This window comes from Helianthus annuus, chromosome 10 (assembly GCF_002127325.2).
Source record: "Helianthus annuus cultivar XRQ/B chromosome 10, HanXRQr2.0-SUNRISE, whole genome shotgun sequence".
NCBI lineage: Eukaryota > Viridiplantae > Streptophyta > Magnoliopsida > Asterales > Asteraceae > Helianthus > Helianthus annuus.
In genome coordinates, this window is record NC_035442.2 from 63,496,197 (window position 1) to 63,506,102 (window position 9,906).

The 9,906-nt window shown below is 39.5% G+C and overlaps 1 long non-coding RNA gene across 1 annotated transcript; it reads right to left on the minus strand.

The window, feature by feature from the left end:
* On the minus strand, positions 1 to 1,638 carry LOC110882294. Its single transcript, XR_002560045.2, has 4 exons — positions 1,290 to 1,638; positions 1,121 to 1,213; positions 960 to 1,047; positions 1 to 63 (listed from the first exon to the last, which is right to left on the minus strand). It is a non-coding gene; the product is annotated as an uncharacterized LOC110882294 (long non-coding RNA).
* Between the last annotated feature and the right edge of the window lie 8,268 nt (positions 1,639 to 9,906).

Consider the following 9,906-nt stretch of genomic DNA (forward strand, 5'->3'; position numbering starts at 1 on the left):
CTTATGTCTAGCAAAGCCACACAAAAAGAAATAAATCAAGTCGTCCTCAGCAAACACGGAAACCTACAATTTATTATAGTCGTATCAATTTTATGAACTTTAATACATTATCTAATTCGTGAACTTAAAATACTAGTTTATACGACTGTCTTCATAATTGTCTAAATTTTCTTTAAGATCGTATGTCTTGTAATAATGTTAGCGAACTCATTTACAAAACGTAATATGATAATAGGTAAGCTAATTTATTTATTTGTTTATTCTATTTATTTATTGGCTTTTACCAAATTAAATAAATCACTTGCCTAACCAGGAATTTCACCACAAAAGTATACCACTTCTAAATAACCAAAATATATATATATATATATATATATATATATATATATATATATATCAGCTTAGTTACAAAAGATTTGCACTACGTATATAAAATTTATTTATAAATCATCATATTTAACTAGTAAGATTTTAATACCAACAATGTAAGGTTTTTACTTATTAAACTTGTTGAACACATGTCGTCTACTTAAAACTTATTATATTTGAAAACATAGGTTAGTTTAATAACCCATATACCCATGTATACCATATGTATCAATGTTGTTTATTAAAATCCCACCTACTGGTTGTTGGTCCATCCTAACAATTAACAAACAAAGCCAAACATATTTCAACCCACACGCATGCAGACATATATATCATATTATCACTTTTACAAAGAGAAACTCACTCATGCACACACATAACACCCAATATTAGACACACACACTTATATATTATATATGTAAATAACACACACAGACAACACGCAAATACACACGTGCAGAATTTAATTTTTTTTTTCACATTCATATCCATATCGCAAGAGAGGTAAGAAAACTCGGGATCGTTGACGCATATACGAACAAAATAATTCCAAACGGTTCAAGGACAAAAAAAATTTAATTGACTGGTACCTCAATAACGAGTGAACCGAACGGATTAGGACAGCAACCGATGCCGGTTTAAGATGAAGACGTGGTGGTGATGCACGGCGGCGAGCGACTGCGAAACCGAAAGTAAGAACACGAGGCAATACATATGGAGAGTAAACTTGTAAATCAGGTTCGTCTCGTACCTGGCTTGTGATTATTCAGACGGACTCGAACGGAATGCTAAAGGTACGGCGGTGATTTACGGCGGCGGTCCGATTAGGAAGGTGTGGCAGTGACTGTAGTTGGTATCGGAATGCATTAATGCTTGTGAAATATGGTTAAGAGAATGAACAAAAGGCGATTAACTGGTACCTGTGGTTGCAACGGAACGGGTCAAGGAACTCGGATGGCGAATCTAACGGCGACGGAGAGAAGCTCTGGCGAACGAGAGCGGTTTCGACGGAGTACTCTGGCGGTGTCGTTAAAGTCGATGCACTTGAAGATTTATAGAATGGTTCAACGGAGATGATGGACTTGCTTTTGGAAGACTTTCGCAAGTCTTGAAGTGGCAAGAAAAAGGGCCAGATTAATATGTGATTGGAAGGGATATGTAATCCCGCGTGCGTCGCTAAAGTCTTAGAGAAAGGAAAGACAATATCAAAATCGATGATTTGGAAGGGAACGGAAGGTTACAGCTGTACAATTAAATTGCCCCTTAATTCCTTTCCATGCTGCCATACGATTTGATTTCGTTTAGGTTGATATAAGATATTCATGTTCTATTATTTTATTATTATAATGATATGGTTCATAATTTAAAGTAAATAAAAAAAATCTTTTAAAAGAATTAATGATTTCGTAACATGTATACGAAAGTAAGGATTTATTTTCTCCACTAGATTGATGAAATTCACATTATTTTCAATACATATTATTATTGTTATAATATCTTAATCAATTGGGGTTTAAAGGTTGACCAACTTTCTTGACATTAAATATTCGACAGATTAGAATGTCGCACTAATCATGACATTTATTTCATTAGGGTTGGAAAACTTTCGTATATTACAACCCGTGTGACACCTGAGGAAAACCAGTGACAATCTTGATTTGTCGCTTTAATTCCCTGTGCGTACTTGTCAAATTTTGGGACGAAATTTCTTTCAAGTTGGGGATGATGTGACAACCCGAACCTTTAAGGTCAGTATCTCTTCGGCACGTGATCCCGTTTCTTGTTATTCTCTTCGTATTCCTTACGACGATAAAAATGGGTAAATGCCTATGACTGTAATATAATTGTTAAGTGGATTATGTTCTTGAATAATTGCGTGTCATGCATATATTTGGGCCGCACCTCAAACCCTTGAAGCCCGAACTTAACTCAATTGGATTAAAACCGAAACCGTAAAGGCTGTTTCGCCTGAGTTTTTGCGGTAGCCCAATTAAATGAGCTCAGGCCCATTCCGACCAAGATAGTATTGCCCGAAAACCTTGTATTTATAGATTAGCATGACTCAGTTTTTGTAGCCCAATGATGCTATCATAACCGGACCACTTGTAGGTTTATGGCATCATATTTAGAATGGTACGTAATATTCTAAATACCCCTCAACGTCAAGAATATAAACCCTACTTCCTACTTGTTGTGCGACGACAGACGACCTCTCCCATCATCAAAGACATTTTCTGGTTCGGGCCAACTGTGGGTTAGTAAATGCTATGCTATATTGATTGTGTCTTTGTATGATTTCGATTAGCCAAAGTATACACGTATGTTCTATGATGATGGTTATACTATGGGAATACTATGTGAAACTGAAAGTTGTTATTATGATGAATAGGTTGATGATCAGTTAACATGCTAATGATTAGGATTGTTGCATATGATTGTGATTTTATGTGGATGACATGTTATCTAGACTTTCTATTTGTCCAACAATTATTATCAGTTCTCTTATCTACACTTTGATTGGACCTCCAACTCCACTCACTTTCAAACATTCAATATATTGATACAAACTGGGCCGACAACTCTAATAGATCTGACAACATTGAATTCCTTTTTCACATGCACAAGTATCAACTTTCATATAGTCAATATTTAATTGATATTGTTAACACATGATGCAACACATGATATAGTCATGATGACAACACATGATGTCAACACATGATGCACATGAAAGATTATTGGACCAATATGTGTAAGTTGGCTGATCATGTAATTGAATGTAGACCTGGGCCGAACTTGTTTTGATCACAGCACTATCACTGCCCTCACACCTTGTGTATTGAGTCATAGTATAGATTGCTTGATGGTATGATTATGTGAATAGCTTATGTGATTGAATGAGTTGTGTGTATGAATCTGATTAGGTGCGACCCAATAATAGTAAATATGATCATTGGAAAGTCTTGTAATATGATGAATGGATTTAGGTTGGTTGTTCTGTGCCTTGAATGAATCACATATTATGCATGTGAGATGCCTAGAAAGTGCAGACAATGGATAAAAATCACCTTAGGTTGTCGGCCATTGTGTCATATGTGCATGTGAATTGCCAAGAACCATGTGATTGAGTATATTTGTGCAATTTGTTAAGGTTTTGCATGTGTAATTAGATGGGATGTAGTCTGCCATGTGTTCTCGTTAATCTATGACATAATGATTATGTTAAGGGTGTGAATTCATGATATGATTATATATTTAGATTGTTATTACTGATCTGAACCCAAATGTAATGAAATTAATAAACGTGAGTGGTATGTATTTGAATTGGTTAAAACATGAATCTGGAAATGCTTGGGCCTCGTTGTGTGGACATACACACTCCCCTGGCAATTGTACTCCAGCCCCTAAATCTCGAATTCAATAACATAGTCACACCTGATTTGGGCCTTGTATTGTTGGGCCAAGCATAGGGTACGGGTAGTAGGAATTGCATAATTGAGCTATTTTTGCACACACTTATGTGAGTGACAAACTAACCGGTCGGGTGATATTATGATACATGAACATGATATGGAAACTGTTTAAAGGATTCGAATGGATGTTACGTGTTATGTAGTAATGCTTAATACACACAACCTACTAGAGGGTGTAGTGTAAGTGAATACGAAACGGATTGTCAACAGAAGGGTGTTATGATCAGTGTGACGCATGATTTCTTATTATGATTTGTGTGACGTTATGTGCACTACTGTATGATACTTATGTTGTGAATGTGGATTACATGACTTACGTGCATACAAACTAATTATCTTTGGTAACCACGGTAGGGCTTGGTTGATCAACTGTTAAACGAGTAACTAATCTTACCGAGCAAAACAAAGGTGAGTTCACTACTTTGAGCATGCGTCCCTGTGGTTTGGGACAGTCAGTGGGTATCCCGGGGAGGGATAAATCTTTTGGGTAAAACTGGGATGTTGGATAATATTCTCACTCTCTATCTTTTAAGTCCCATCTTTTGCTATCGTGGGTGGTAGCGGGGTATTAGTTGGTAGCGCTACTTAGGTTTGGCACCCTCACGCCGTACCGGGGAGGACGGTTGTGAACTAATGACCCAGTCAGGCCCAGTGCTTTGATAGGAGCACTAGGGAAAGGGCAAAACATACATCAGGAGCCGTCTTGTTCAGTATTGAGATATTATCAACATTACTTTCGGAATTATATTCAATGGATTTATTAAACACTTGGTAACCAACGTTTTCGTAAAACTATGAACTCACCAGCGTTGTCTGATACACGTGTGTGCATGCTCGCAGGTTATTTGATATGTGCTGATGTGGAGCTTGCTGTCTAGGATGCTGGAGTGGTCATGTGTCGAGGAACAATGAAACTTGAAATGGGATTAGTTGATTTCATACACTTGGGTTTTTAGTAAACTTGTTATGAGTTCAATGTGATTGGTGGCTAGATCATGGTACGTCACACGCCTAGCGGGGGTTTTCGCATGTGGTATTTTGGGGTGTGACAGTTTAGTATTAGAGCCACTGGTTATAGTGAACTTGGTTTTAAAACATTTTTATAAAACCAGACTATAACCGAACTGTTCTGAAAACAAGAATACGACCATGACACTCAGCTCCAGATAGCAAGGTTCGTCTCTCGTTTACTCATTGCACAGCATAACTAGTGAACACTTACATATGATGTTGCATGTGATTGCACGTTCAGCATAACAATATGAATTCATGTATTACTTGCATGTGTTAAGTGATTGATAGTGGGGTGTTACCCTAGAGAATCGTGACTGTCACACCCCCAAGATCCACACGCGGAGTACTACCGCTTGGAGGCGTGACTGACCAGGATCAAGCCACCAATCATATTGAACATGTAAATAATAAGTAAGTGTAAATGTAATTCATCACAATACAATTGGTGTTCATTTCAAAACATAGTATAAGTAGCGGAAGCATAGTATGAAAATCCAACACAAGTGTTAAGTTTAAAGAGTCTTAATGTTTTCATCATAACATCCATAATCCGTGCCCACAATGACTACTCCTCCTGTGCAAGCTCCAAAAGTACCTATGGTCCTGCAAGGCATGTAACAGAAAGTCAACAACTAGTTGAGCGAGTTCACAGTAAGTAAATTGGTAATCATAATATCGTTGCGTCACCATGCGTTATAAACTAAGTCAACTGTATGTTCATTTAGTGGGGGTTTCCCATGTTGTATATTCAGCTAGTGGGGGCTTCCCATGTTGTATATATATATATATATACTAGACTAGTGGTAACCATAAGTGTTCTTCTTAACCTGAGAACAGGAGTACGTACAAGGTTTACGTAGGTTTTACGTAAGTGCCCTTCTTAACCCGAGGACAATGGTACGCGGGGGTTTACGTAGGTTTTACGTAAGTGTCCTTCATAACCCTAGGACAGTGGTATGTATGAGTTTACGTAGGTTTTACGTAAGTGTCCCTCGAACCCTGAGGACAGTAATAAGCACAAGTACTACGTAGGTTTTACGTAAGGGTACTTCATAACCGAGGACGATGGTAGATAGTTTAGTAACAGTGTAAGTCCAAGTACTCATTCAATCCCATTCCGTCAATCTCATTCCCTACCCACCGGAAATCCCATGCCTTGGTAAGAGTGTGAATTCACCTTGGTTTGCTCGGTATGCTAAGTATATGCTCACAAATAATCAGTCGAGTCCTAAAGTTATGCACGTATTCGCAATTAGTTTACATTCACAAGGTTTGACTAACAGTCAAGATCATCACGTACTTGCAAGTAACAACCAACACATTGCATTTATCGGCTATACAAGTTCAAATTAATCCAATGAATACGCTATACAACTGATAACATGCTTTGTTCAACATTGAACATTCGCAATCTGAGAAATCAGATTAAATCAACTATCTAACTGTTTGCTACATCACTCCCTACCCATCCCTATTTATGAATACCAGGCTTTACCATATCATCGGGTCTTATTTGTCATGCAAAAATTCTAGTTCATAAGTATTACGTTTAACATTACATGCATCAACAAGCTCAGACCTTTCAAGCATTAACAAAAACTCGGACTATATAGCACCAACAAAAATTCGGACCATGCATCACTTGTAAAAGTCGGACCAAACACCCCTCTTAAAACTCGGACCATACACCCCTCTTAAAAACTCGGACCATACACCCCCTCTTAAAACTCGGACCATAAGTCCTTGTAAAAATTCGGACCATGCCTTCTTCACAAAACTCGGACCCTTACATCATATACAAAACTCGGACTATACATTAATCACAAAACTCGGACACTTACATCATATACAAAACTCGGTCCATACATTAATTACAAAACTCGGACCTTGAGTTCCTTTACAAAAATTCGGACTTGTGACTTCACAGAGCCCGGACTGTTAACTCCAAACAACAACTCCTCAAATCAACAGAGCCAAATCATAGTTTCTGATGCGACAGTTACAATAATCAGTACGATCAAAACCCTATTCTTCCCTACGAATCAACCAAGAGTTTAACTATTCTAGCATGTGGATTGATCCTAATCACAAGCAAATCATCAGACAATTACAAATCATCTTACAAACAATCTAAAAGATCAACTAATCACAAAATCATTGTTTGGAGAACTAGGGTTTGCATGAATCAAATAATCAATGATTAACAACAAATAATCATAAAAACGTTTACCTTAGATTGATTCTAGATGGATTGGGAAATCAAGATTGATGCGAGAGAACTTGTGTAGCCAAGAATGATGAGAGCAATGGTTGTAGAGAGAATGATTTGAACTGCCGTATGATTGGAATTGGTGAGAATGATTAGGGTTGAGAGGTTTTGCTTTATTTTCACCATTAACACTAAACACCCCTAAGTATCATCTTTTACATAAAACATACACACCACATATAATTTACAGTCATGGCACAAAGTTCTCATGTAAGTCAAATAATGCATAAAGTAATGCATAGTTCCATGAAATGCTAAAGATTGTGTGACCAACTTAATTGTGTTAAGTTATAGCATTAACCTGAAGTTACGGGTTGTCACATTATCCCCAACTTGAAAGAAATTTCTTCCCGAAATTTAGCATGCGGTTACTGAGGAAGCTAGTTGAGTTGTGTCGTTTACTGGTTTCCCTGGGGTGTCACATCATCCCCCCGTTGATTTGGAATTTCGTCGCGAAATTCTGTAGTAGCTTCAGCCTCAGTAGTGGTTGCATGGTTTCCGAATAACTAGGGATACTTGAGTTTCATTTGGTCTTCTCGTTCCTAGGTGAACTCTGGCCCACGACGGGAGTTCCAACGAACTCGTACAAGAGGTATTCTAGTGTGCTTGAGGACCTTAACATCCCGGTCCATGATTTCTACTGGTTCCTCGACAAATCGCAACTGCTCGTCGATAGTGAGCTCCTTCAAAGGAACTATGAGGGTCTCATCTGACAGACACTTCTTCAGATTCGACACGTGGAAAACGTTGTGAACTGCACCGAGTTCAGCTGGTAGGTTTAGTCTGTAGGCTACTTTGCCTATTCTTTCAGTGATTTCGAACGGTCCGACATACCGCGGATTGAGTTTGCCTCTTTTGCCAAAACGAACCACACCCTTCCAGGGTGAGACTTTAAGTAGCACTCGATCCCCAACTTGGAACTCGAGTGGTTTCCTGCGCTTATCAGCGTAACTTTTCTGACGGTCGCGAGCTGCTGCCATGCGTTGTCGTATCTGTGCAATCCGTTCAGTAGCATCAACTACCATTTCTGGACCTGTGATTTGACTATCCCCCACCTCTGCCCAACAGAGAGGTGACCGGCATTTACGTCCGTACAATGCCTCGAATGGAGCGGCTTGTATGCTGGTGTGGTAACTGTTGTTGTACGAAAACTCCACTAACGGGAGATTTTTTCCCAGCTGCTGCCGAAGTCGATAACACACGCCCGAAGCATGTCTTCTAGAGTCTGGATAGGGCGCTCAGACTGCCCATCCGTCTAAGGGTGGTAAGCTGTGCTCATGTCTAATCGAGAGCCAAAAGATTTGTGCATTGCTTGCCACAGTTCTGAAGTAAATCGTGCATCACGATCTGAGATAATAGAGGTTGGCACTCCATGCCTCGAAACAACTTCTTTCAAGTAAATGTCTGCTATAGTGGAGAACTTATCCGTTTCCTTGATAGCCAAGAAGTGTGCAGACTTTGTGCGTCGATCCACGATCACCCAAATGGTATCATTCCCACGTTGAGATCTAGGCAGGCTAGTAACAAAATCCATTGAAATTTCCTCCCATTTCCATTGAGGTATCTTGGGTTGCTGAAGTAGGCCTGATGGTTTTTGACATTCCGCCTTGACTCTCGCACAATTCAAACATTTGCCGACGTAAGTTGTAATGTGGGCCTTCATACTAGGCCACCAATACGTAGTTCTGATGTCGTGGTACATTTTATCCGAATCTGGATGTACCGAGTAGCGAGACTTGTGTGCTTCATCCATCACAAGTTCTCGTAAACCGCCATATAGTGGGACCCAAACGCCCCGTTACATAGTAGGCACCGTCTTCCCTTTGTTTTAATCATTGCCTTGAGCCGCGTAAGGCTTCAGCCCTTACGTTTTCTGGTTTCAATGCTTCCACCTGAGCATCTCGTATCTGTGCAGGAAACTAGACTGAATAGTAAGCTGTAATGCTCGCACGCGTTTAGGTACAATATCCTTTCGACTGAGAGCGTCAGCCACAACATTGGCTTTGCATGGATGGTACTTGATAGCACATTCGTAATCATTGAGTAACTCAACCCATCGACGTTGACGCATGTTCAATTCCTTCTGCTTGAAGATATGCTCGAGACTCCTGTGATCGGTGTAGATAGTGCACTTGGTACCGTACAGGTAGTGTCGCCATATCTTGAGCGCGAAAACAACAACTCCAAGCTCTAAATCATGTGTAGTGTAGTTCCGCTCGTGAACTTTAAGTTGGCGCGAGGCGTAAGCAATGACTTTATCTATTTGCATCAAAACACAACCAAGACCCTGAATCGACACGTCGCAGTAGACCACAAAATCGTCTATGCCATCTGGCAATGAAAGAATAGGTGCGCTGCATAACCTATCCTTTAAGTGTTGGAAAGCTGTTTCCTGTGTACTACCCCAACGATAAGTAACACCTTTCTGTGTTAGTAATGTAAGCGGCTGTGCGATCTTTGAGAAGTCTTTGATGAACCGTCTGTAATAACCCGCCAAACCCAAGAATTGGCGTATTTCCGTTGGTGTACGTGGTGCAGGCCAGTTCCTGATCGAATCTACCTAGGATGGATCAACATGAATCCCATCCTTGTTTACCACATGGCCCAAAAAGTGAACTTCACGAAGCCAGAAGTCGCATTTTGAAAACTTGGCGTACAGTTGTTCCTTTCGAAGAAGTTCCAAGATAAGTCGTAAATGCTACTCGTGTTCTTCCTGACTCTTGGAGTAGATCAGAATGTCGTCGATGAAAACAATCACAAAATTGTCTAAATAAGGCTTGC